Source organism: Lethenteron reissneri, chromosome 54 (assembly GCF_015708825.2).
Source record: "Lethenteron reissneri isolate LAM-NWPU_2019-01 chromosome 54, ASM1570882v1, whole genome shotgun sequence".
In the NCBI taxonomy this organism is placed as follows: domain Eukaryota; kingdom Metazoa; phylum Chordata; class Hyperoartia; order Petromyzontiformes; family Petromyzontidae; genus Lethenteron; species Lethenteron reissneri.
This window is the reverse complement of record NC_083832.1, coordinates 6,868,308-6,896,105: the sequence shown is the minus strand read 5'-3', so window position 1 is coordinate 6,896,105 and position 27,798 is coordinate 6,868,308. Positions and strand designations below refer to the sequence as shown.

The 27,798-nt window shown below is 48.5% G+C and overlaps 1 long non-coding RNA gene across 3 annotated transcripts; it reads right to left on the bottom strand.

Annotated features, from left to right (window-relative positions):
* Positions 1-480: 480 nt before the first annotated feature.
* Positions 481-23,349, bottom strand: LOC133356440 (uncharacterized). 3 transcript variants are annotated; one of them, XR_009756849.1, is made up of 6 exons: positions 23,282-23,349; positions 20,867-20,957; positions 19,726-19,809; positions 17,986-18,078; positions 13,978-15,848; positions 481-2,096 (listed from the first exon to the last, which is right to left on the bottom strand). It is a non-coding gene; the product is annotated as an uncharacterized LOC133356440 (long non-coding RNA). The 3 variants fall into 3 exon arrangements; XR_009756850.1 differs by having other exon boundaries at positions 23,190-23,308; XR_009756851.1 differs by lacking the exon at positions 23,282-23,349 and adding an exon at positions 22,213-22,237.
* Positions 23,350-27,798: the final 4,449 nt, after the last annotated feature.

Genomic DNA, 27,798 nt, shown 5'->3' with positions numbered 1-27,798 from the left:
ATTTTTTTGCGGATTAAATTAATCGCACAACCCTTTCCTACCGTAATCCACAGCACACCATGTCGGCACGAAAATGTTTTCGTGCATTAATGGGCTCACATCCGCGATGCCCCCCTCTGCATTATGGAGTTCTGCTGTTCACCCTTGGAGAGACCTTTGGAAATAAATGATCACTCACCGGAACCATGTGTGTGCCCCTGCCTTCTGAAGCCACACCGAGCTTACAGGATGACGAGGAACCAGGACACAACGTAGGAGTTTCGTCTAAACAGTTGCCATGTGTTGTTTTGTGTCGGCCTGTGCTCTTACGAATACAAGCTAGAGAAAGAGGGGACAAGGCTGGGCCGGCTACACAATGCCAAAAGCAAGTCAGTCTAACAACACGGACACATCTCCCGCTTTATTATTAAAGGTAAAATAATGACTAAACATGTGATATACCAACAATAGGTGTATGTAATTAAGAACGTGTATGACCTGTAACTTTGGGCAATGTTTATTGTTGGGACTGTACTAGGCATCAGAAAACATGAATTTAACAAAAAATAACAGCAACATGTAACACATTACAGTACCACACGAAGAAACAACACAGACCAGCACAAACCATTAACAGTACAATAACACAATCCAGTACACCCTGATGCAGTGTTGTAAATTTCACATTCCTCTTGCAGGGGTAACTTTATCCATTGGATGTCATTTTGATGTCACGTGACATCCCAATGCCATCACCAAGGCGTCACTATGACGTCAATTTTGCAACATTTTAAAGAATTAAAAATAGTACGTTTATTGCACGTTAAAATATTGATTAACAATGTTTGCTATTAATAATAGCAAACAATGTTTGCTATTATTAAATCTAAAAGTTTTTAAACATGTTTAATTATAATCATACATATCCACATATGCTGAATTTAAATGTCGATTAAGCATATGTTGCATTGGAATGTTGTCGAATATCATGTGTCCCTCATAACGAGCGACACGCGTTTTTGAAAAACAGCACACAACTCGAATCGCGCTGTATGAAGTCTATTGTCCCATAGACATACATGTTATAAGGGGGGATTGCGTTTCGGAAGAATGTATTTTTTAAATTACTTTAGTCCTGTATTTACAAAAAAACATATTAGTCACACTTTATATTAACATGAATAACAAATAATAATTAAGATTGAAAAGATTACTACTGACAAAGATTACTTAATAAGGAGTAACTTCAGGGCTTATTGAATGCTTCCGTGGGCAGCAGTTGCAAGGAGCGACGCCCGGGCCCGTGACACCCGGCGCTGCTACAACGGCGGTGACGCCATCAGAATTTTTATTTTCACTTTGAAATTTTGTCCTTGAAAATTATTTGGAAAAATGTAAATAAAAATTGAGCACACCACTGTGGAAGGCATAGCAGAAACGTGTGAAGTCCCTATAAGATGAATCGCTTAGCTGCAAATTTGCGCGATGGGGAGGGGGGTGCATTTCGCGAGGGACTCCTGTTAATTTAAATATCGATTTTCAACTGCTTCTTGCACCTAACGCATCAATGATAAATAAACTTTATAAATTTAGTTCTGCTTGGATAGTGTATGTGATGTATTTCTGTGCTGTGGCAGCCACAAACCCACCTTCCCTCCACAAATCAGGGCACCATCTTCGGAGAGGCAGTGTGGGTATGGAAAACTTCCTTTAAAACAAAAGGATGCATTTGGCCGTGTTATTGCTGACATTACTATCATTTTGTTAACTAAATTAAACAGAATAATAGTTGCTTGCTTGGCATTAGGCCCACATCCACAAGCCTGTTTGCCCGATTTCAATTTTACCTGGGATTTGAGTGGCTTGCTTGGCTGACTGCAGTCTCCTGCATCTCCCTCGACTTACTATGCCCTAACATTCCTACTGGCTCTTGGCTTCCATTCGTCAGTATATATATAAAAAAAAGAAAATACTAAAAGAACACATCAAGAATGTATTTGTTTACAGGAGCACAGGGCTGGTTCAGCCTGGACCAGACAACAGCTGCCAGGGGCATCGCCTAGTTCGTACGAGCCCTGTAGGATCTGCAACGGGTCCTCCTGCCCACCTTTCTTGGTCTTAGTGAAGTATGGGAATTGACGGCAGGAACTTCTTGACGGGTAACACACTTTTATTAAATCCTTTAGGTATCACAATACAACGTGTGGTCTCTCTTCTTCCTCCGACACACTCCACTAATCTCGTGTAAGCTCTAGGCCTCTGGCTACACCCGATACACTTGACTCGTGTAGACCCTATGCCTCTGGCTACACACAATATACTCGACTCGTGTAAGCCCTATGCCTCTGGCTACACAATACACTCGACTCGTGTAAGCCCTATGCCCTGGCTACACATAGTACATTCGGCTCGTGTAGACCTATGGCTACACCCCCTACACTCGCCTCTGGGTTACACAGAGTCCCGGTCCCCTTAGGACAGCGGGGCTAGGTACCGCAGGGCTCTAGGTCTTCATCCCCGTCTTCCTTCTTCGCTGGTTACACACTGCCCTTACGCCTGTGTGCATCCCCTTTTATAGCCCCTGCTCACGAGGGACGGAGCTGATGCGGCGTCGACGTGAGCGTCGTTCCTTAATGACCCAATCACGACGCACTCTCTCTACGATCCGCTTTCCCCAGCGCGTGTTAACATTACTCCACCAATCACACTGCGCTGCCACCTGATCACTCCCTCTCAGCGCGTCACCGCCCACAGCCAATCGGTACCCCGTAACCCACGACCCCGCGCTGACCCCTGATCCTCCACCGTCAGCGCGCGTCACCACCTACACAGCCAATCATCACGCACTGTGCATACGATCCTTAATCCCAGCGCGTATCACCTCTACATCACCCCCTCCCACATAGCTTGCAGCCGGCCCGGCTGTTAACCTACAACACAACATAACGCAACGCAGTAATAAAGAACTCCACATCCCAGTGTGCCCCGTAACACAACAACAACAACATAACACAACCTTAAATATGAAGCAATATACAGCCCGACGAACAACACAATAAAAGCGAACACCGTAAAACGAACGCGCCAAGTGTCACTGTGACCCACGCAGTGCCGAGGCGCTCCGGCTGCCTCGACTCCGCACGTGGTAGGTTACACAAAGTAGCGCGACCTAGCGCGAGTCCGTCTGGCCGGTCCGTCGTATGGAACGGGACGTTGGCGACCGTCCGGTGTCTCCGGCAGCTCTAGACGGCACGGGTCGGGCCTGGAAGGACCGGCCCCGCCGTGAAGATCCGGCCGCCGGTGGTCGGCAGCAGTCAGTTCCGAGACACCTGGGAGCGGATCAGGCGGAGACATGTGAGGAGCAGGCAAGGACAATTCCCTCTCAGGGTCGTCGGTCACGTCACATGCTCGGCCCTCACGACACAAGGGGAGGCCATACGGAGGCGAGAACGGTTTCAGTCGGGAGGGGTGGACGTACCAACGGCGTTTCCCCCATTTTATCTGAACGCACTGGGGGCGTGCCACCCGCACGACCTCCACGGGTCCCCGCCACGGCTTCAACAATTTAGGCGACGTGGCCAAAGGTGCCTGAGGGCAATGCAGCCAGGCCTTGTCACCTGGTTCCCAATTGTGCACGGACACCTTCCGTGCCCGCAACCGCTCGTTCGCAATTTGGCGAGCCCGCGAATTAAGCCGTGCGGCCTCCCTTGCCTCTGTCAGTTTATGAATATTAAATTTAATATGCTCTGCCAATTTAGAATTAGTTCGTGGTGCGGGCAGACCCAGCTGCGTTTCCATGGGCGGGTCGGCTTCCCGACCGTACATTAGAAAAAACGGGGAAAACCCCGTAGCTGCATGGGGGGCCATTCTATACGCGGCAAGGACCCCAGGGACCTGCAGGTCCCAATCAACATGCGACTCACACACCTGCTGGCACAGCATAGAGGTCAATGTCCTGTTAAGCCTCTCCACCATCCCGTCCGTCTGCGGGTGGTACGGGGAGGTACGCACCTTTTTGGTACCCAACAGGTCGCACACCTCCTGCAGTAATTTACTCGAAAAATTTTTCCCTTGGTCAGTCAGCAAGCGTTCGGGAGCCCCCTTGTCCAGGACGTAGCCCTGGACAAAGGCGTCCGTCACAGCCGCCGCCGACTGGTTGGCGAGTGGCCACGCCATAGGCCACCGGGTAAAATATTCGACCCCCACCAACAGGTACTTATTACCCCTAGGCGTGACCGGAAAGGGCCCCAGAATATCGAGTGCAACGAGCTCGTTAGTGCGCGAGACCTGAATAGATTGCAGCGGTGGATTAGCTGCCACGGGCGGTGGTTTCCGTCTGGCGCACTCAACACAACCCTTCAGAATATTCACCACGTCACCCCCCATTCCCGGCCAATAATAGTCACGCTGAAGCAGGGCAAGCGTTTTGTTAACTCCCAAATGCAAGAGGCGTTCGTGTGCGGCCAAGACAACCTTCCCCCTCACAGCAGAAGGCACCACAATCGCATGCCGTCGGGACAAACTGTCCCATCTCATCAACAGGCCCTGCTTAAGCTCGTAGGAGCCAGTTCGGTCGTGGCTACCTTCGGAACCCTCCGTCTTTCGGCGCAATGTCAGCAGGGAGCTGTCCGCCATTTGGAGACGGCCCCACTCAATCAACGACAGTGAGAGCAGCGAGTCCTGACCCCCTGGGGTAGCGGGACCATCCCCAATTGGTGTGCTCGCGGTCGCAACCAACGCCTCCCTACCTTCCGTAACCGGAGGTTTACAGCGCGCCGATCCCGATAAGCACGCACATTTGTGACAAGGCAACAACCGCGACAGGGCATCGGCATTCGTGTGTCGCAACCCTTTACGGTACGTAGTCGTGAACTGATAGTCCTGGAGGACTTCCAACCACCGGTGACAATTGGCCCGAGGGCTGGGCAACCCGTAATGAATACTGGAGCGCCGCATGGTCCGTCCGGACCGTGAAATGATGACCATAGAGATATGGCCTGAATTGTTGTACAAAAAAAACAATGGCAAGTAGTTCACGACGGGTGACGCAGTAGCGCTGCTCTGCCGGCGACAACACCCTGCTACCATAGGCGACCACCCATTCGACCCCTCCAACGACTTGGGACAGCACTCCCCCAATGCCCGCGTTGCTAGCATCCGTGTCTAGCAAGAAGGGACTCTCAAAGTCCGGATAGCACAAGGGTGGGGCCCTTACCAAGGCGTCCCGGAGGGAGCAGAATGCAGCCTCCTCCTCCGGTCCCCACCGGAACTTCACTCCTTTTGCCGTTAGAGCGTGCAAGGGCTTTGCAATGGTGGCGAAGTGCTCAACGAATCGGCGATAATACGAAGCAAAACCGATGAAACTGCGCACGTCTGACACTGACGTGGGCGTCGGCCACGAACTGACACAGTCCGTCTTCGCAGGATCGGTAGAAATCCCCGAAGAGTCGACAATGTGACCCAAGTACCTCACGGATTTACGAAAAAGATGGCATTTGGCCGGTTTAAACTTTAATTTAGCCGATCGCATTCGCAAGAACACCCCTCTCAATCGCTGGAGGTGTTCTTCGAACGTTTTACCGAAAACAATGACATCGTCAAGGCAAATGAGGCACGTCTCCCACTGCAAGCCCGACAAAACCAATTCCATAAGACGCTGAAACGTCGCAGGAGAGGAGTGAAGTCCCATGGGTAACCGGTTAAACTGAAACAGGCCCCCTGGAGTCCGGAATGCAGTCTTAGGCTTAGACTCCTCGTCGAGTGGCAACTGCCAAAATCCGGACAATAAATCAAGAGTCGAAAAGTATCGCGCACCGGACAATGCGTCGAGAGACTCGTCCATCCTGGGGAGCGGATACGCGTCGGCCACCGAGATCTTATTCAGGCGGCGGAAATCGACGCAAAATCGCAGGGACCCGTCCTGCTTTTTAACGAGCACAATAGGTGCTCCCCAAGGACTGGAAGAAGGCGAAATAATGTCGGCTTCCAGCATATCGTTAACTGCCGACTGAACATGTTCCTTCTCAGCAGGACTCAGTCGGAAGGGATTTTGCCTGACCGGTGCCGCATCGCCCGTTTCAATGTGGTGGCGTAGCAGGTCCGTGCATCCGATATCATACTTATGTTTACTGAAGACATCCGAAAATTCAATCAGCAACCCGCGCAACGCACCCAGCTGTAGCGCTGACAAATCGTCAGAGTCCGCGCACAGCATATCAATCCAATCTAGGTCCTCCTTTGATGGTACGCTATTCGTGGGGCTCGGATCAGCCTGTGCAACCAGCCTCTCCTCCGCAGGGACCCGTGCCGCGTGAGCCAGCACGGTGCCCTGCTGAATGACGGCCGGCCGCGCCCCAGCGTTTAAAACCATGACAAACGGATCCCTGTCTGCCCCAACCAAAGTGTGAGCCACCGATAAATCGAGACCTCCAACAGCCCTATTAGAAGGACCCAGAAGCATGGCCTGTTCCGAGGCCTCCTTCCCCCATGGCTTCCGTAACCGGAGGGGAATCAACATTTGTGAACCCGGGGGCACGTGCACGGTCTGTGTTGCTAACGCCTGAATGGTAGCGCACGCCGTCCGAATTACATTAGGGCTCGTCAAAAATGAAATACGGCGACCCGATGGTAGTTCAATGCAACGCTGATCAATGAGAATTTTGATGGGCATTTTCGCCAAAAAATCAGTGCCCAATAGGCAAGGAACCGCCAGGGAAGATGAAACGAAAACGGGTCCCGACAATTTGATATCACCAATGCAAATGGACGCCCTAATCTGACCGATGATGCCCAACGATTCCCCGTTTGCGGCGTAAAATGGCACATCCACCGGAAGAAGCGGACGACATTGTACCGGGAGAATATTATAAATGAGATCCGAAATAATAGTCGCCGATGCCCCCGTGTCCACTAACACCCTGACCTCGACCCCATCAATCGATCCGGTAACGACGGATGAACCCGCTGAGGCAGCCACTATTCTGTGCCCCAATTCCGACCATTTAATGTCTCCCCGGTCCCGGCCGAACCCCCCTCTCCGAACCGAATCCCCGAACTCTACTCGGCTCTCCCTCGTCGCAACGCGACGACCCATACGTGTCGAGTATGCGGGCCAAGCATGTGAGGTGCCGCGACTTGCCGGGGTTTGCAGTGACGACTTGGGGCCTTGGTCGTCGTCCAGCCGAGGTCCCATGGCGCGCTGACGTGGGGCGCGGCAACCGGAGGCCACGTGGCCACGAAGGCCGCAGTTATAGCAGGTGATGACAGTAGTCGGAGATCTCGGTTGCTCCAGCTTGCGGGCCGCTCGCAGAGGCGAACGACCCCCCGACCTCCAGTCCCCCGCTCGTCCCGCGATGAACGCGTCCTCTCGTGGGCTGACGACTTGGGGCACGGTGTCAACCGGACCCGGAGTTGAGGCCACGGCAGCGTTGCAGACGACCCCCTGCTTTCGTTGAAGGACCTCGTGCGCTTGCATGCTCGTGGCGACCCGTAATGAAGAAATATCGGTGTCGTCGGCCGTGTTGATGGGGACCCCCAGGTCCTGCGCCAACTTGAGCAGCTGCTCCAAAACCATCGCATCTTGGCCCTCCTCGTCCATACGAGGGAACGCGGCGTCAGCGAGAGCGAGCAACGCCGTGCGGTAGGCGAGCACGGTCTCCGTGTCCGCCTTCCGTCTTGCGTAGAAATGATGGCGGCACGCCGAGGGAGGACCGTAGACTTTGGCCATGAGAGCCAGCGCATCCTTGAGCGTGGAGCGGTCCGACCTGCGTGCGGACGTGAAGGCCGCGAGCGCGTTGTCGTCCAGCATGGCAGGCAGTGCCCGCAGTGCCGTAGCGTCGGACCAGGCGGACATCTCTTGATGCGCCAAAAATCTGCGCTGAAATTGGCTCCAATCCCCGCCTTCCGCCTTGAATGCTGACAACGTGGGAAGGCGCTGCTGAAAGATAAAGTCGTCCTCCTCCTCGTGCTTCCTCTCTGCCCCCCCGTCGGTGTGTAAGATGGCGGCCCCAGTGGCGGGTGTGTGATGGCGGTCCGCCGCGCGCGTTGGTGACGTCAGCGGCCGCGCATGGAGAACCGCTGCCACGTGGTGATGGCCGTTCCCGCCAAAAGTTGGAGCGGATGAAATGGCGGGAATCGCCAAATCGTTTTGGCGGGAATCTGCAGGGCGATCCTGTAGCACGTCGGCCGCCGTCCCCGCTCCTCCCGACGAGCTGATCTCCGCCAAGATGGACGCGGCGGCGAGCAGCAGCTCCGCCAGACGGGAGTGTGCCTCGCGAAGCACGGTGTCAGTCCCCCGTCGCTCGACCGGCGCCGTCGGTGGATCCTGCCCCGTGGGCAGCTCCTCTTCCTCACCCCCTGATGCCCGCTGGCCCGCGTCGTCGAGGTTGTCCTCGTGGTCAATCCCGTGGGTCCGACGGTTCCTCCTTGTATCTGTAGTGGTGGTATTGACGTGCGCCGGGAGTGATGGATCACGGGGCGCGGGGTTGGGCACGCGGTGTGGGCGTGGCAGGGACGCGCGCGCCGGTGGTGAGGCGCGCTCACACAAGCTGGGAAAAGAGGATCGTAGCGAGTGCGCAGTGATTGGTCAGATAAGTGAGTACTCTCAGCGACGTCCGCAGGAGGGGTATAAAGGGGGACGCGCGAGAGCACTCGTGGTCAGTGTTAACCAGTTGAAGACCGAAGACGGGGTGGAGGAGGTAGGGGCCCTGTGTGGCTCGGAGCCGAGACTGGGGGGACCGTAGTCCGACGCCCGTGTGGGTCGGGACGGTGGTACCCAGAGCCGAGACGGGCACCCCGGCTGGGTGTGTCCCGGAAGGCTACAGGGCGTAAGAGCCCGTGTCAGTACAGCTGAGTGGGTGTTGGTCACCCGTGTAGCTGAGTGGGTGTTAGTCACCCGTGTAGCTGAGTGGGTGTTGGTCACCCGTGTAGCTGAGTGGGTGTTAGTCACCCGTGTAGCTGAGTGGGTGTTGGTCACCCGTGTAGCTGAGTGGGTGTTGGTCACCCGTGTAGCTAAGTGGGTGTTGGTCACCCGTGTAACGAAGTAGGGTGTTAGTCATCCGTGTAACTACAAGTTGGTGAAAATAAAGAGTGTGCTACCCGTGAAGTCGTCTCCTGCCGAGTTACTACGTTACAACTGGCGTCAGAAGTAAACCTGTCTTCAAGGAGAATGGACACAAGGAAGACTTCTCGTTCCCACGTGCAAGACCGGGGAGACGACGACGTACCGGTGACACCACCCTCGGGAGGAGAAGACGAGGGGTTGCCGCCGATGCAGCACTTCGCGGAAATGGCCGATGCTCCGCCCGCCTCCGACACCAGCCTGCAGGACGCACACTCCCGCCTGGCGGAGTTGCTGCTCGCCGCCGCTGCGATCTTGGCGGAGATCTCCGTTCCAGCGGTCGGTGGAACGCCTGCGGGGTTGGAAGAGGCGGCGCGGCTGGAGGGTTCCCGCCATAAGGCGTTTCGCGCCAAAAGTTTGGGAGTTGGCGCCATTTTTGAGGGTCCGCCTCCGGTTGGCGGGAAACGCGGACACCACGTGGCCAGAGGTCTCCACACAGCGCAGCCCGCGTCATCGGCGAGCGCCGGAGCTCTCCATTTTGCGCCTGCAGAGGGAGCCGACATTTTCTACAACCACAGCAGCGCGCGGGAAAATCGTTCCAACGACGACGACGACGATCGAGTTCTCCAGCAACGATTGCCCGCGCTGTCGGTGTTCAAGGCGGACGGGGGCGACTGGGGAGCCTTCCAGCGACGGTTCATCGCGCATCAAGAAATGTCGGGGTGGTCCGACACCACGGCCCTGCGCGCGCTGCCAGCGATGCTCGACGACGACGCGCTTGCGGCCTTCACGTCTGCCCCGAGGTCGTCCCGCTCAACGCTCCAGGCCGCGCTGCACCTGTTGGCCAAGGTGTTCGGGCCGCCCTCGACCTGTCGCCACCAGTTCTACGATCGGCGGAAGGTGGTTGGAGAAACAACGCTCGCCTATCGCACGGCGCTGCTCGCCCTGGCGGATTCAGCTTTTCCCCGCATGGACAAGGAGGGGAAGGACGCCATGGTGACGGAGCAGCTGCTGGCGCTGGCCCACGGATTGGGAGTTCCCATTAATGCGGCGGACGAGATGGAGTTACTGGCATCCGTGTCGAGCACAAACGGTTGCGTGAAATCGGGGTAACACAAGGGGGGAGCCTGCACCAAGGCGTCACGAAGGGAGCAGAACGCGGCCTCCTCCTCCGGCCCCCAGTGAAACCGCACCCCTTTAGCCGTCAAGGCGTGCAGGGGCCTGGCTATGGTGGCAAACTGTTTGACAAAACGACGGTAATAGGAGGCAAATCCTATGAAGCTGCGGACTTCAGTAACAGAGGTCGGTGTTGGCCATGAGCCGACGCATTGCGTCTTAGCAGGGTCCGTCGAGATCCCCGAACGGCTAACGATATGGCCCAAATACCTGACCGATTCCCGAAGCAGAAAACATTTAGCCGGTTTAAATTTAAGCTTCGCGGAACGCATCCTGAGAAACACTGCCCTCAGTCGCTGGAGGTGCTCCTCAAAAGTTCGGCTGAAAACGATGATGTCATCGAGGTAAATCAAACAGGTGTCCCATTGAAGGCCTGCCAAAACCAATTCCATGAGCCTCTGGAACGTGGCAGGAGCGGAATGTAAACCCATGGGCAATCGGTTGAACTCAAATAGGCCTCCCGGTGTCCGGAAAGCGGTTTTAGGTTTTGATTCGTCATCGAGGGGCAATTGCCAAAATCCCGAAAGCAAATCGAGCGTCGAAAAAAACTGTGCTCCTGCCAAGGCATCCAGCGACTCATCCATCCTGGGGAGCGGATACGCATCGGCCATTGATATTTTGTTTAGGCGGCGGAAATCAACACAGAACCGCAGGGATCCATCCTGTTTTTTAACCAAGACGATAGGAGCACCCCACGGACTGGAAGAGGGCGCAATGATGTCGGCCGCCAACATGTCATTTACTGCCGACTGCACATGCTCCTTCTCGGCTGGACTGAGCCGGAAGGGATTCTGTCGAATAGGGGCCGCGTCCCCAGTCTCTATGTGGTGGCGCAACAGGTCTGTGCAGCCAATGTCGTACTTGTGCCTGCTAAACACGTCAGCGAACTCGAGCAGCAAGCCCCTCAATGCACCCAACTGCACACTGGACAAGGTACTGGACCCGGCACACAACGCGTCCAACCACTCCGTCCCCTCCTCACTTTGGGGATGCGTATCGACATGTGAATCGGCGTGAGCAACGAGCTGTTCCTCGACGGGTAGCGGCGCGGCGTGAGCGAGCACCGTTCCCTGCGTAATCACGGCCGGCCGCGACCCCGTATTCAGGACCACAACGAACGGCTCACTGTCCCCCCTCACCATGGTCTGGGCCACCGCTAAGCCGAGGTCCCCTTTAGCCCTGTTAGACGGCCCCAATAGAACTCCCTGCGCCCCCGCATCCGCCCCCAGTTGTTTTCTCAACCGAAGGGGTACCAACATTTGCGATCCCGGGGGCACCCGTACAGTCCGGGTTGCCAGCGCCTGCACCGTCGCACAAGCCGTGCGTATCTTATTTGGACTCTTCAAAAACTCAACCCGCCGACCCGACGGAAGCTCAATGCAGGCCTGGTCTATGAGAATTTTTATGGGCATTTTAGACAGAAAGTCCGTGCCTAGTAAACAAGGAACGGCCAACGATGATGATACAAAAATAGGACCCGCCAATTTAATGTCGCCAATACAAATATTCGCCCGAATCTGGCCGATGATTCCCAAAGATCCCCCGTTTGCCGCGTAAAATGGTACGTCCACCGGCAGAGGTGGTCGACATTGTACGGGAAGAATATTATAAATAAGGTCCGAAATAATAGTGGCCGACGCACCCGTGTCCACGAGCACCCGGACCTCAACCCCGTCAATGTACCCCGTTACCACGGACGACCCGGCCGACGCAGCCACAATCCTGTGGATGGCCAACTGCGTCCTGTGCCGTACGACGGTCCGGCAAGGCGGACTCGGTCAAGGACGCAACACTTTTCATGAAAAAAAAAAAAAAATTTCTTTTTTTGTTAAAGCCCGACTTCGTTGCCGGCTTCCCCCTCTGCCGGGGTAATGTCCCGTTCAAGGGACGCTCGGACATCGGGACGCTGCATGAGTCGGAGAGAAAAGAAGAGAAAATGATTAAAGAAATTTTTTTTTTATTGTTACTCTTTCCGCATACACAGTATCGTTGCCATTCGCCGGATTGTGCATGTTGTTCTTGTTGCGGGTGTGGCGGTTGCTGGGTTTTGCGGATTGCGGTGTTCATGTTGTGTTGTTAGGGTTTGTGTTATGTTACGGGGCACACGTGGGGGGTGAAGGGGTGTTGTATGTTTTATTAGCAGCCGGGTCGGCTGCGAGCTATGTGGTAGGGGGTGATGTAGTGGTGGTATTGACGTGCGCCGGGAGTGATGGATCACGGGGCGCGGGGTTGGGCACGCGGTGTGGGCGTGGCAGGGACGCGCGCGCCGGTGGTGAGGCGCGCTCACACAAGCTGGGAAAAGAGGATCGTAGCGAGTGCGCAGTGATTGGTCAGATAAGTGAGTACTCTCAGCGACGTCCGCAGGAGGGGTATAAAGGGGGACGCGCGAGAGCACTCGTGGTCAGTGTTAACCAGTTGAAGACCGAAGACGGGGTGGAGGAGGTAGGGGCCCTGTGTGGCTCGGAGCCGAGACTGGGGGGACCGTAGTCCGACGCCCGTGTGGGTCGGGACGGTGGTACCCAGAGCCGAGACGGGCACCCCGGCTGGGTGTGTCCCGGAAGGCTACAGGGCGTAAGAGCCCGTGTCAGTACAGCTGAGTGGGTGTTGGTCACCCGTGTAGCTGAGTGGGTGTTAGTCACCCGTGTAGCTGAGTGGGTGTTGGTCACCCGTGTAGCTGAGTGGGTGTTAGTCACCCGTGTAGCTGAGTGGGTGTTGGTCACCCGTGTAGCTGAGTGGGTGTTGGTCACCCGTGTAGCTAAGTGGGTGTTGGTCACCCGTGTAACGAAGTAGGGTGTTAGTCATCCGTGTAACTACAAGTTGGTGAAAATAAAGAGTGTGCTACCCGTGAAGTCGTCTCCTGCCGAGTTACTACGTTACATATCCATGCTTGGAGGACCGTTTCACTTCTGACGCCAGTTGAAGTATGGGAATTGACGGCAGGAACTTCTTGACGGGTAACACACTTTTATTAAATCCTTTAGGTATCACAATACAACGTGTGGTCTCTCTTCTTCCTCCGACACACTCCACTAATCTCGTGTAAGCTCTAGGCCTCTGGCTACACCCGATACACTTGACTCGTGTAGACCCTATGCCTCTGGCTACACACAATATACTCGACTCGTGTAAGCCCTATGCCTCTGGCTACACAATACACTCGACTCGTGTAAGCCCTATGCCTCTGGCTACACAATACACTCGACTCGTGTAAGCCCTATGCCTCTGGCTACACAATACACTCGACTCGTGTAAGCCCTATGCCCTGGCTACACATAGTACATTCGGCTCGTGTAGACCTATGGCTACACCCCCTACACTCGCCTCTGGGTTACACAGAGTCCCGGTCCCCTTAGGACAGCGGGGCTAGGTACCGCAGGGCTCTAGGTCTTCATCCCCGTCTTCCTTCTTCGCTGGTTACACACTGCCCTTACGCCTGTGTGCATCCCCTTTTATAGCCCCTGCTCACGAGGGCCGGAGCTGATGCGGCGTCGACGTGAGCGTCGTTCCTTAATGACCCAATCACGACGCACTCTCTCTACGATCCGCTTTCCCCAGCGCGTGTTAACATTACTCCACCAATCACACTGCGCTGCCACCTGATCACTCCCTCTCAGCGCGTCACCGCCCACAGCCAATCGGTACCCCGTAACCCACGACCCCGCGCTGACCCCTGATCCTCCACCGTCAGCGCGCGTCACCACCTACACAGCCAATCATCACGCACTGTGCATACGATCCTTAATCCCAGCGCGTATCACCTCTACATTAGTAATCTGGTATCTAGAACTTCTGGTACATGGGCTGTAGGGCAGTCATACTCATCCTGTCTTAATACAGAGATGGAACGATGTTAACAACCTCCATGACAGACTCCCACCTCTCATGTGCACGCCTCCTCGGATATTGACATGGCCAGAGCTCCAACACGGAGCCCCCATCAAAGGCCTCCAATCCCTTCCCACTACTCCTCGAAGCAGATTAAGAGGAACACCGACCATCATCACAGACCCCCATCCTTTCTCTTCCCGCAACATGTCGAGAGTGTGGGACCCATGTTCGTGACCCTCATCTCACACTCCCGCTCCTGTCCATTACCGATACGAACAAAATCTGACGCCAAATGGAGCCCATGACTCCCTCCAGCGCTATGCCTTGACTCAAGTTCCGTCCGTGCTGAAACTGCACCTGGCTAGCTTTTGAAAACGTGTGCAAATTACATGGGATTTTGTTGCAGGAATAACGTTTTTGCTTAAGGAATGAAACCCCAAGATTACAGTTTCAACTTTCGTGTACATTTAATTTGTTTTAAAAAGGTAAATGTTTTATTGCACAGAGGTTACAGTCCTCATGAACCATAAGCATGAACAAGCTATTTGTAATTTTCCATCGTCCCCACAAAAGGCAAGACCATTGGTACCAATTTATCCTCAGCACCAAATCGTACTCTTTTGACTAAAATCAAGAGTAACACTTACATTTATTTTCTAAAGTGTCATCTAAAGTTGTAAATTAATTATAATGGCATATTTGCCACATAGCCTACAAGAGCAACAGCAACCACAGGAGCACATTAACCAGTGAAGGATGCTTCAACAAGATGTAAATGTCATTGCTTTAGAGTGTCTTATAACCGCACCACCAATTTAAGACAGCTTTACATCCCACCAGAGTCCTGCAAGAGGTCGGGTCACCGTGGATGACCCACGCAGCGGATTGCTGTTCGGGTGCGGGTCGGACATGTGTCGTGAACATGCGATTAACATGACCGAACTCGCACCCGAATGGCAAGCTGTGAAAACTGTTGCGTTCCAGCTCACCTTTGCGGTTCAACTGTGGTAGCCCATAGGTAACTCAACCCATTGCAGTGCTCTTACCTCCACCGACGTTGTTGCCGACAGGTGTTGTGAATTTTCCCATGGAAACCTCTTACTAAGTCAACAACTGTAAATAAACTTCTGAAAGAACGGATGTTGACAAGTTTTTAAATCGACATTTGCAGTGGTATTAACACAGGATTCACCAATATGTGGAGTTTAGATAAACAGTAAGTTTCTTCTGGATATCAAAGTTGTCTCTTAAATTTAACATAACGAAATATAAATTGGGTTCTTTTTACAAAATTATGGAACCCACTTAAGCCAGATCTCCACATGCTTTACTTAAAAGAAGTATATTAATGGTTACAAAGAAAATCGGAGAGCTACAATTGTTGCTCATGAATGAGACATTGCTTTTCAGTAGCAAAAATTATATCGTTGCAGTGCATCAACTCACAAACCAAGGTATCCCTCAAGCAAAAGCTATTTTGTTGAAGAGCTTTGCATCTCAGCACTGGACAAAGCTTTTGGTAGGATGTAACAATAATGATCAGAAAAGTTTAGACTTGATGTTACAATGGGAGATTGGAGTTTGCATTTTCAGTCCCGCTGGTTCCACGCTATCGGTGGGCTTTGCCAACGGGACGTCACACTCGGCAGCCACGGCTGCAGCGCAACTCCTGGGAGAGGGTGAAGAGTGACCCGTCACAGCGCCAAAGTTCACGTGCACAGCCCGGTGATTAGGACATCTGTGAACAAGCGCCTATATCCAGGGACACCACCACCCTCGGCGCCTGCCTTTTGAGACAGGCGTTTACCTGCAAAAAAAATATAAGCATGTCAAATTATAAACTTGTACCTTTGATATTTAACGCTATGGCCAAGTGGGGTAGTGGTTAGGGCAAAGGTGGTCAATACATGGATCAACATTTTTTTGTGGGCTCTCATGACAAAACTGAACAAAGGCTAACAAGTATAAAACAACATTTGTTTCTGCTGATGGCAAATAAAATGTCTCAAAGTTGCACAATCATCACATCACGGTCCACGGGCAGATAGCCCGAATGTGTCTACTGCAGATTTCGTCATTTGTTTACACTCTCCCCTGTCTTGTGCCCCTATGCTCAAGCAGTGCCACATCTTTCTGGCCCCAATCTCTTATGTCATCATCAAGCCATTCATGCAGCCAGCTATGGCTACAGGGTTTGGTGGTATATGTTGTTTATGTCGTTTATTGTGAAATTTCGGTCACAGTTCATATGATCACTGTTACACTGCTTATGGCTTTATTTTGGAGATTTCGACGTTTTTTGGTTTGGCCATGTTTGTTTGTTGTAGTACGGAGTTATACTGATGGCTTTAATCCTAGTTGTTTTGTGGTTGTTGTTTGACTTGCATCCCACTGGGATATTTGCACACATCGTTGGTGTACGGTGCTTTTTCTGGAAGACTTTGCAATTTTTTCCTGGATTTTTCTGTTTGCGCATAGTCACTTTAAGATGTTTTCTTGTTCACGTTTTTGTTTTTTAAATCCTTTATATTAAGTTCACTTGCTTGCGTGCTTGCGTGCTTGCTTAGGACCATGCAAATCTTTCGGTCGTTTTTTAACCCACTTCCCGTGATCCAATCGAGCTGACATTTTGCACACAGACTCGTTGTGCTTGGCAATTAATTTTCATTAAAAAAAATTTCCAAAATTTTACACTGTTTAGGGAATTTTTTTAAAATATTTAATTACCAATTGCTTAATTGTGGCAGATAATCATCTGACCCATAGGTGGCAGCCATCTCAAGCCAGAGGACGAGAGGACTGTAGCCGCCCGTTTCATGATGACGCAAATGTTGACTAACCACATGGCATGAAATCCCTGCCCCCACACTGTACAATGGAGACTATTTATAGAGCAGTTAAATTGAAGCCGCCAGGTTCTTGAAAGTGGTAAAACGGGTCAACGCTAGTGCCCTCGGGAATATACGGGGCATGTCAAGAGGTGATCTTTCATTTTTAAATCCTTTATATTAACTTCACTTGCTTGCTTACTCAAGAAAAACAGAAATGAATAATAAAATGAAACCGATGCCATGCATATAAAGGATTTATAGTGAAAAACTTTGTTTTTAGGGGGTAATTTTTTGTTTGTTGCGGTTGCACCCGATTCAAGAGCCGAATGGCTCACAGGGCTATACCAAATAAATGAAACTGAAAAAATTGAAAAACTAAACTGTTAGGTCCTTCCATTTTCCTAAACAATACACGTTTAATATTCCAGAATTCAACAATAAAAACACAATAACTTGTACCAATAGATGGTGCTTGGTGTATTGGCCACCACTGGGATAGGTGATGTGGTTTGAAAACGAATTGTATGATCGAATCGTGTCACGGATCGACTTGGCCATTCATCTCTCCGAGGGATCTACACAATGAGTGCCACCTTGTGGTAAAGTCGACAACAGTCATTCTCACAATAGGAATGTGGGACATCCACAACTGGTTGATGGCTGCACAAAGTTCACTTTTTCCCCAAGTGTTCTTTTTCCCGGAAACCACATTAACTTGTTATAGTCTCGTACTGATAATAAACAATGGCCGTTTTGTTTCTATGTTTTGATTTTAAAAAATTATAGGGTTCAAATGTATTCTTTGGTTCTTTCGGTAAAGTCACGTAGACAGAAAAATAATAATAAAAAATAAAGTGAATAAAAAATTTATTCACTTTCTATTTTATTATAATGTTCTATCTACGTGACTTTACCGAAATAACCAAAGCATATGAATTCCTGTAGCCACGAAAGTTTTAAGTCAAGGTTCAGATGTGTCTAATGTTAAATGTGATCATTAACATTTCTCCACTTAAAGGCACTCTGCAATCTTTGCAGCAATTCAACAAAGGGATTGTCCACTGATGTCAACATTTGAATGTGAAGTAATTATATCGGCAAACGAGAAATCACCTTCCTCATCCACCCCCTGCCATGGGTGGTGCACCGGGTCCACTACCATGGTTTATCCTGCCCATCCGTCTCTGGGGACCTCCTGGTGGGGGCCTGCAATACAAAACAATTACATCGGAGTTATCAGTGATAGCATAAGGAGACAGTTTGCTGATTGGTGACAGGATGTTGCACATTTTTTACTCAATAGTGGTGCTAGCAAACTACTAAACAACATCTTAAAAAGACTCAAGGTAATATCTTGATAGTGTGGATGTGTACAAAACATAAAAAAAAATCAAACTAGGCTATTCTGTGCAAGTTGCTGTATTCTAGTCTACAAAAAAAACACAGCTTTGCGCTTATAAAAGGTCAAAAAGATTTTAACATTATGTGAAACACGTTTTAAATATAAATTGTTCACCAAACCTGCTTAAGTGTAATAAACCTTGCTCGACACTTTTAATAGGCTACATCAGCTCGACATCTGCTTTCAGGTGCATTGATTAATAAAGCGAAAACGCTACTTATTGCTGTGCCTAAACATTTAATATGCATGCAATAAAGCAAGGACACATCACCATTTTCATTTACAACTAGACACCCCCAAAAACAATCCCTCCAAAACTTAACACACAGCTTACCAATACAATTCCATTGCCATTTTCTATTTATGAGGCACCTTCACTCAAGCAGCTTCAGGAGGGTGACTGCTTCATGTACAGGGAAGGTTTTTTTCCAGTGGAGGGGTACAAGGAGGACCGAAATCAGGATTGGGCCACAGGGAGGCAGAACAGAGTCAGAGAAGATTGGAAACGAAGAGGACGAGGGAGTCGATCTTGATTTGAAGCTGTCGTTAGTGCAGGAATCCATACTCTTTGGTTCTTTCGGTAAAGTCACGTAGGTAGAAAAATAATAGATGACGTTTCGATAGCAACACAAGCCATCGTCCTCGGGTGAAACAATACAGGACGAGGGAGGACACAAAGAAATGAGAGGCAAGATGAGGTGGGGAAAGGTCATGGAGAGATGTAAATACTGGCGTCAGGTATCTGAAAAGGCAGCGGTAGTAAACGGGGTGCCAGTGACGTTGAGGGAGAAGAGAAGTGTGAGAGTTAAAGCGGAGATGGAAAACAACCCGTGCCAAAGCATTTTGAATTTATTAGAGAGGAGTGAGAGCATAGGTAGGGAGACCAAGAAGACCATTACAGTAGTCCAGATGGGTAAAGATCAGACCCTGCACCATATCCAAAATAGTTTTTGGGAAATATTTGAAAAAACTACTTAAAAAAACATTTGTGTTGTTTCTGGTGTGGGCTAGGCTTTGGAATATCCATCACTAACTAGTTTGGAATCCAATGGTGGCACACACTACTTGAAACTGACATGGTGGCCCCTTTAAACCTATTCTCCTACATATGGGTACATTTTCCATGAGAATCAGAAACCATAGAGTTGTGTGTAAGGCCTTACAGATACATAATCCCAACTTTATAAATTATACTCTTTGGTTATTTCGGTAAAGTCACGTAGGTATAAAATAAAAAAAATCATTAGCATTCCCAAAATGTCTCAAGGTATGGCTTGGGCTGACGGCCGGCCAATAATATGAACTCGGGGTTAACCTTACTGCTCCTGTGTCAGAGGACCCCAAACAGACCACCAACAACATATTTATGGAGAAATGATTGCACATTATTTCAAGACTTAATGTGCGCATTCCTGTGCATGCCAATTCATCGTAGAGTTACTTAAACTCACCCTCTCCCATCCTGCGACGGAGTGTAGTTTGATGTGTATCCACGACCCCTTCTTGTCAAATCTGGCTGGAACATTGTCTGAAAGCTGTGTAAAAAGGATGTATAGATTGATAAAATTACTTGCATGCTAACGTTTCAACACCAAATAGTCATGAGGTATTTTGCAGTATGCTCCAAGCAATTTAAGGGAATACTTCTATATTCATTTAAGTCAAAGATCAACTTGCGCTGAAAACCATCCTCATTTTTAAAACATCACAGCACTCATTACATGACAGCTACTGTGGTGTATAATGGACAGCATACTGAACTTTCAATCCACCAATTTTCAACAACGCATGGCATATATTAAAGTCTTCTTGAGAACACCATAAACAAAAATGTTTCCCGGTACCATACTGCATTGTGCATTATTCCAAACTTTCTCTTGCAAAAATAAATGTCCATCAAAAGTGCCGTGCAAATACTGGGGTATAAATATGTAATCATACATCTCAGAGATGCACTACTTGTTGTCATCATTAGACCTCCTTCGCCAGTACCAAAATATAGATGCTTACCCTGAGCCCTCATTACTTTGATAGTGCATTGTCTTAGAGCTGTACGCCTTTTGGCGTCCTCTGGTCTAGCACCAATTGGGTCGAGGCTCAAAAGAAAGCTGGCTGGTGTGGACTAATCAGTTTCAACGGACAATGCATATATTCCTCTTCTTGGTTCTTTCGGTAAAGTCACGTAGAAGGGAAATAATAAAATAATAAAACATAATAAAATAAAATTCTCACGACGTTTTGGCCACAACACAAGCAGCCGTCCTCAGGTGAATACAGCTCTGTCTTCATCTGAGGACGGCTGCTTGTGTTGTGGCCGAAACGCCGTGAGAATTGTATTTTATTATATTTATTTTTATTATTTTATTATTTCCCTTCTACGTGACTTTACCGAAAGAACCAAGAAGATGAATCCCTGCAGTCACGAAAGCTTTAAATCGAAATTCAATACATATATTATCAGAGTGTGTTTTTTGTTTGCATTTTGACCACAAGTATTATGGTTAATGCACACATGATTCCTTGTAAAAAGGTTTCAGTTTTATAGCCAGAAAAAAGGAGGAAAACCCTATTATTATACTTGTTGTCACTCACAAGAGCCCTACGAAGTTCACGACGCTCCAAAACAGTTCCGGTATCGCCGACAGCCGCCACAACGACTGATGCCGACTCTCCATGACGCGTCCTAAGAGGGATAGGAAACAAAGTATGACAACAATGAGACGAGCACAATGCACTATTCTGTTAAGAGAGCAATTAACTGATGCGTATTACCACGTTTTTTTAACGTCATTTAGTCTCATAGTGAATTCAGAAGATGTTTTGCGAAAAATTGGTTGAGAAAAATAATGGCATGGACTGTAAATGGATAAGGTATTAATAATTATCACAGAAGAAATAACAGTAGAGTCATATTATTGGTTCTTTCGGTAAAGTCACGTAGAAGGGAAATAATAAAATAATAAAAATAAAGCAATACAATTCTCACGACGTTTCGATTGCAACACAAGCAATCACCATCAGGTGTGAAAACCACAGCAAGAAATTTATTTTATTGTTTGATTTTTATTATTTCCTTTCTACGTGACTTTACCGAAAGAACCAATAATATGAATCCCTGCAGTCACGAAAGTTTTAAATCGAAACAGTTGAGTCGTTGTGAAACCGGATATATATAAAGCGGGCAGCAAAGTTTGGCTCAATAAACATAAGCAAACAAAAGTCATGTGTACGTGTAAAGTAAATAAATGGTGAAAGGACGCAACTGGAAAACGCAACAGAGTTACTGTATGTTTACGTACTGCAAACGGTAAGCAATAACCAATCCCGGATATGTAATGCACAATACGTGTGCTTACATTCCTCATTAGCATGGAGGAATGTGCGCCTCACAAAGACTTAAATAACTGCAGTAACAATGTATTAACATTTTGTTAAAAAAGAAAATCAAAGACTAAATTAGTGTTGTCAAATATTTAAGAAATAATATGTAAGCTGGGACGATTAGTCTTTTATGTAGACTGATTTTTTAAAAACATTGTAAAAGAAAATCAACCACTTCATTGTCAATTGATTACTCGGGGCTCTTTAAAAAATATTAGCCGCCTCTACATCCTGAACGCTGACAAGGCCAACAGCATCAACAAATATATTTAGCAAATATTTGTTTTCATTAATATTGGTCATTAACGAAAATAGAATACTTAAACTTGCGCTAAAAGAGGTGTTGCAACTGGACATGTGGACAGATAAAAAGAGCTTCATCATAGCTCATCGGATTCCTCCAGTCCGATTCTGAAAATATTCTGAGGTGTTTTAGGAAATGATTGGACTTACATTGAGAGACATAAGGAGAGGAACACGCGGAATAGACTACATGAGGACATCGTTCTGTTAGGTGGGCTTTGACAAGAAGTGTTTTAGGATATGCTTGGACTTACATTGAGAGACATCAAGTTCAAGTTTATTTATTAGGTATAGCCCTGTGAGCCATTCGGCTCTTGAATCGGGTGCAACCACAACAAACAAAAACATGAACAAGAAAACATCTTAAAGTGAATATGTGACTAAGTGCAAACAAAACATCCAAAAAAAGACAGGAAAATATTGCAGAAAAAACACCGTACACCAACGCTGTGTGCAAAAATCCCAGTGGGATGCAAGTCAAACAACAACAACCACAACTTAGATTAAGGCCATCAGTCTAACTCCGTACTACAACAAACAAACATGGCCAAACCAAAAAAACTTTTCGAAATCACCAAAATAAAGCCATGAAAGCAATGAAACAGTGACCATAGGAACTGTGACGGAATTTTCACAATAAACGACATAAACAACATGTACCACCAAAACTCTGCAGCCATAGCTGGCTGCATGAGTCACTCCACAACAGCAGGAACATCAGTCGGAGTAACATACTTTTTATATGGATCGGACTACATGAGGACATCGTTCTGCTAAGTGGACTTTGTCAAGACGCGTCGCTTAGAAGGGTTGAAGGCCAATGGTCAAGAACGACAACGGAGTGACAGCCAAGGAATGGAACGCGATCGATAGGGCATCCTCAGAGATGGAGTGATGAAATCGGCTCTTGTGAAGGTGCTTGCTGGATCATTACACAGCAGACGCGGCAAGAGGCTTGGCGAGACCTTCATCTAACAGTGGAATGACCATGTTTGCCGATGGTGATAACATAGATTCATATTGAAGCACCCCCCCACCCCCATCGCCGTCTAACCGGCAAGCCAAGAAAGCCTCGGGCCCCGGGTAGAGAAACAAGGCCAGACCGAGGCCTGAGTGACGCCACTAGGCCGCATCCGTGACAACTTCGGGGAGGGGGTGGGGTGAACATCATCATTGTCCATAATCGAGGTTTTTAACGATCGAAGAAGCCATCACTCGCTCACGTACTTACTTATGTGTGTGTGGGGATGAATTGAGACTCGGTGGGGCAAGTAAAAGCCGCAATGTTACGATTTGAAAGCGACACGCGAAGCGCCCACTCACCATTGACCACGTACGCCATGATTGCGCGACGGTGACGTCACCTGAACGGAAGGCCACGTGACTCGGAATAAGATTCGACTTGGATTCGACGTGTGTATCGACTTGGATGAGGAATCCGATGATCTGTAAAGCTCTTTGTGTCACAGATGTTCCAGTAGGGGGCTACCGGGGGTCAGAACGTTCACAACAATAGACACAATACAAAAAAACACGATAGGAGTGCAAAGTATAGGAAATGTAAACAAATCATCTTCTTGGTTTTTTCGGTAAAGTCACGTAGAAGGGAAGTAATAAAATAATAAAAATAAAGCATAATAATAAAATAAAACATAATAAAATAATAAAATTAATGATGAGAATTATTTTATTATGTTTTATTTTTATTATTTTATTACTTCCCTTCTACGTGACTTTACCGAAAAAAACAAGAAGATGAATCCCTGCAGTCACGAAAGCTTTAAATCGGAAAGTTAACAAATCACTTTCGTGACTGTATGGATTTATATTCTTGGTTCTTTCGGTAAAGTCACGTAGAAGGGAAATAATTAAATTAAATAAATATTAAACAATAAAATTCTCACGACGTTTCGACTGCAACACAAGCAATCATAATCAGATATGAATCAGGTGTGAAATCCACAGGAAGAAAATTTTCTTGCTGTGGATTTCACACCTGATGATGATTGCTGTGGATTTCACACCTGATGATGATGATTGCTTGTGTTGCAGTCGAAACACCAGTGATGAGTGTTTGAACCGGTTTTGGGCCTCCTATAGGTCGACTCAGCCTCAAATGAGTACCTAATATGGCGTGTAAAAACATCAGCACTAGGGAGACAAAGGCGGTCTGGCGTGGTGCTGGCCATCCATACTTAAAGATTAAGGAAAACCCCATTCATTTTTTCCATAGACCGTCTGTTTTTAGATCCACGGAAGTAGAAAATGCTAAAGTTCACATGCAGATTGTCGACAGCTCTTACGAGGTCTTTTTTTCCCCTCCCATCGATGGGGTGTGGCCGACGTGCATCGTCTCCACCAAGTCATTTCACTGACTTATCAGAACCCTTTGTTGGTTGTTCAGCCAATGAAAAAAAGTTATCTTTTGAATTTCAAGCAACATAATTCTCTCTGTGTCAGGCAGGTCTATGAGACATTTCTTGGTAGGAAAAGCCACAGACAGATGCCTGTTTTCTTGCTTGGTACGCCACAGTAAATACATTCAGAGACTTTTTTCATTTTTTTCTAAAACAGCAGTCTTCTTAAAGGATATTTCAACAATCCCTCCTAAGGGCTATTTTCTAAAAGCCTTTTCTATTTTATTTGTATTTTATCTACTCAAAGCTGCCTTTAGGTACAAGTAGACTATAAAATACTACCACTTGATTGTAATTTCCAACAACAGTATTTGAAGTGTGTTGTCATTATTAATATATATTAATTCAGTTATTATTTTAGAAGTATTGAGATATGCTATAAATATATTCATATAAATAGCATACTGGTTTTGAAATATGGACCACAAACGTTGGAATAGTGGTGCTTCCAAAGAGAAAGCCAAAAAAATTAACCCGTAAAAACAAAGTTTTTCACTATAAATCCTTTATATGCGTGTTCAATGGGCCACAACCCAGCCCACATTGGTCTTTGAAACGGGCGGCTAGAGTCATCTCGTCCTCTGGCTTGAGATGGCTGCCACCTATGGATCAGATGATTGCCTGCCACCATTAAGCAATTGGTAATTAAATATAAAAAATTTTTACCTAAAAAGTGGAAAATTTCGGAAAAAAAATTTCACGAAAATAAATTGTCACGCACAACGAGTCTGTGTGCAAAATGTCAGCTCGATTGGATCACGGGAAGTGGGTTAAAAAACGACCGAAATATTTGCACGGTCGTAAGCAAGCAAGCAAGCACGCAAGCAAGCGAACTTAATATAAAGGATTTAAAAAGATAAGGAGGCCGGAGAGGCAATTTTTTCTTCAAAGTGTTCCACTCATTGCCAACTTCCTTCAAAAACCCTTTGATAATAATAATGATGATAGCAGCACTATTGCCAGCTGTGAGGAATGAATTAGCACTAGTTCAGTTTCCAGTAATGTTGTCACTCCCCCAGAGCCATCCTTTGAAGGCGGACCCTCAACAGCTAATGGTATATAAGAACCATCATTTCCACCTCAGGAGCAGTTGTACAGTTCACAAGAATCAAATCAGCAACCAAACCATTCATGTTACTATGAGGTCACTGACCCTGCATTATGGCAAAGCACTTACAGTGGCATTGTTAAGTCAGTGCTTATTGAAAGAGGAGCAGTCCCCTTCAAAACTTGCAGTGAAAAATACCCAGCTTTCAGTCCGAGATAGAGCATTTGGTGGAAAGACAAGACATTTCAACAATTAACTTCTGAACTTTATATTGCCACGTGGGCAGAAGGTTTCTATACAGTGGCTATTGTACTCACCCTCAACAGGTTGTGTGTACTGTTTTGCATGCAAACTGTTCTCCAGCAAGCTCGGTGGCTTTAGTCAGGGGTTTAGTGACTGGAAGCACTCTGAAAGAATAGGGGAACACGAAAAGAGTGCAGAACACAGACCACGCATGCTTGCCTTGCACCAGCGGACAAAGGGCAGTGCTATAGATGCAGATCTCATGCAGCAACTTGATGGGGGACGTAAATACTGGATGGACATTTTGAAAAGAGTTGTAGCAGTGATCAAGTTCTTGGGTGAAAGAGGACTTGCGTTGAGGGGAGATGATGAACGGTTTGGGTCAACCCATAACGGTAATTTTCTTGGCATCCTAGAATTGCTATCACAATTTGACCCATTCTAAGCTGAACATATTAAAACGATTGGCGGAAAATGAAGAGGCACAGTGTCCTATTTGTCATCGACAATATATGAAGAACTGATTGAGCTAATAGGTCAGAAAACTCGCCAAACAATAGCAGATGAGATTCGGGATGCCAAATATTTTTCAATAATCGTTGACTCCACCCCAGACCTGTCACATGTGGACCAATTGAGGTTCATATTCCGGTTTGTTAACAGCAGCGGGAATGTGGTGGAGCGATTCCTGGGCTTTGAGCCAATTGAGAGCCACACTGGTAAGAGTTTAGCAAATTGTGTGACTTTGATGGTGGAATGCCTTGGGTTGGACCTCTCAAACTCTAGAGCTCAGTCATGTGACAATGCAAGTGTAGTGTTGTGGATTTAGGAGACGCCGGAGACGGTTCTTGGAGGCAACACTATTTATTAAACCACCTCGCTCGGCAGCGCAGTCCCAGAACACTCAGGGTTACTGTCCTCCTACATCGCTGTCTGGGGAGGTACTGCCTCCGGGCTAACGTGCCCTAACACAGTACTATTCTTAGGGTCCTCCGGCTATGGGTGCCTAGGGGGAGGCTATTCTTACTCGCCCTAGCCAGGGTGCGAGTTCCGACCACTGACCCACTGGACCCGGCCCTTACAAGGACGTCGGGCCAGGCCTTCCCAGGCTCTCACCACTGAGCCGCACAGAGTCCCGGCCCTGATAAGGACAGCAGGGCTAGGGGTCTCAGGGTCCTATCTAGCTGGTCTTCGCCTTCGGTCTTCAACTGGGTCCAGATCGGCTGGGGAGGTGCCCTTTTATGCCCCTTGCCCATCGAGGGGTGGGGCTGCGTGGGATCCTAGATCCCCCACAGCCCCCCCCCCCGTTGGGGGCGTCAAGGGGCTTAGCTGTGTGGGATCCTGAACCCCCAGCAGCCCCTCCCCTGGCGGTACGAGGCACCGCCCTAGATGGGCCCCGTCCACCTTTGCAGGTAAGTGCGGCCCATCTACGACGCTACACAAGCAACATGTCAGGAAAATACAATGGGCTACTGAAACAAAAATCCCTCTGATAGAGTTTGTGCCTTGCGCAACGCATTCACTTAACTTAGCTGGTGTTAACACCTTAGACGGCAGTAGCCTAGAGGCTGATGAGTTGTTTTAACATGTTGCAGTCACTGTACACATTATGCTCTTCATCCACACACAGATGGGGGAAAGTCTTTTGGAAGAACGATGTCAGACTGGCATTAAAATCGTTGTCCAGTACTCGGTGGAGTGCTCGGGCAGAGTCAACCAATGCACTGTGGAGAAATTACTCCCACATTAGAGAGGCCTTCGGTGGTATGTGCAATGATGCTAATGAGAAAAGAGAGCATCGAATTGAGGCTGCTGGGCTATGTGCTAAATTTGACACCTTAGAGATGGTGTTCATGGTACATTTCTGGGACGTCCTACTTGACCGGTTCCACGCTAAAAGCATGCACCTACAGAAAAGTGGCATTGACATCTCTGTAGCAGCACAGCTTTTGTTTTCGTTAAGGGATTTTGTGGCGGGACAGCGAGACCAGTTTGAGGCTTTTGAAAGGGCAGCCTTAAATGTGACAGGTGTCTCTCGGTCATATAACAACGATCTTCAGCGAAAGAGGAAACGCAAAACATTTGCAGATGAGAGCTCAGAGCCAGGTGTGACACTTTTATGTGGTCATTGA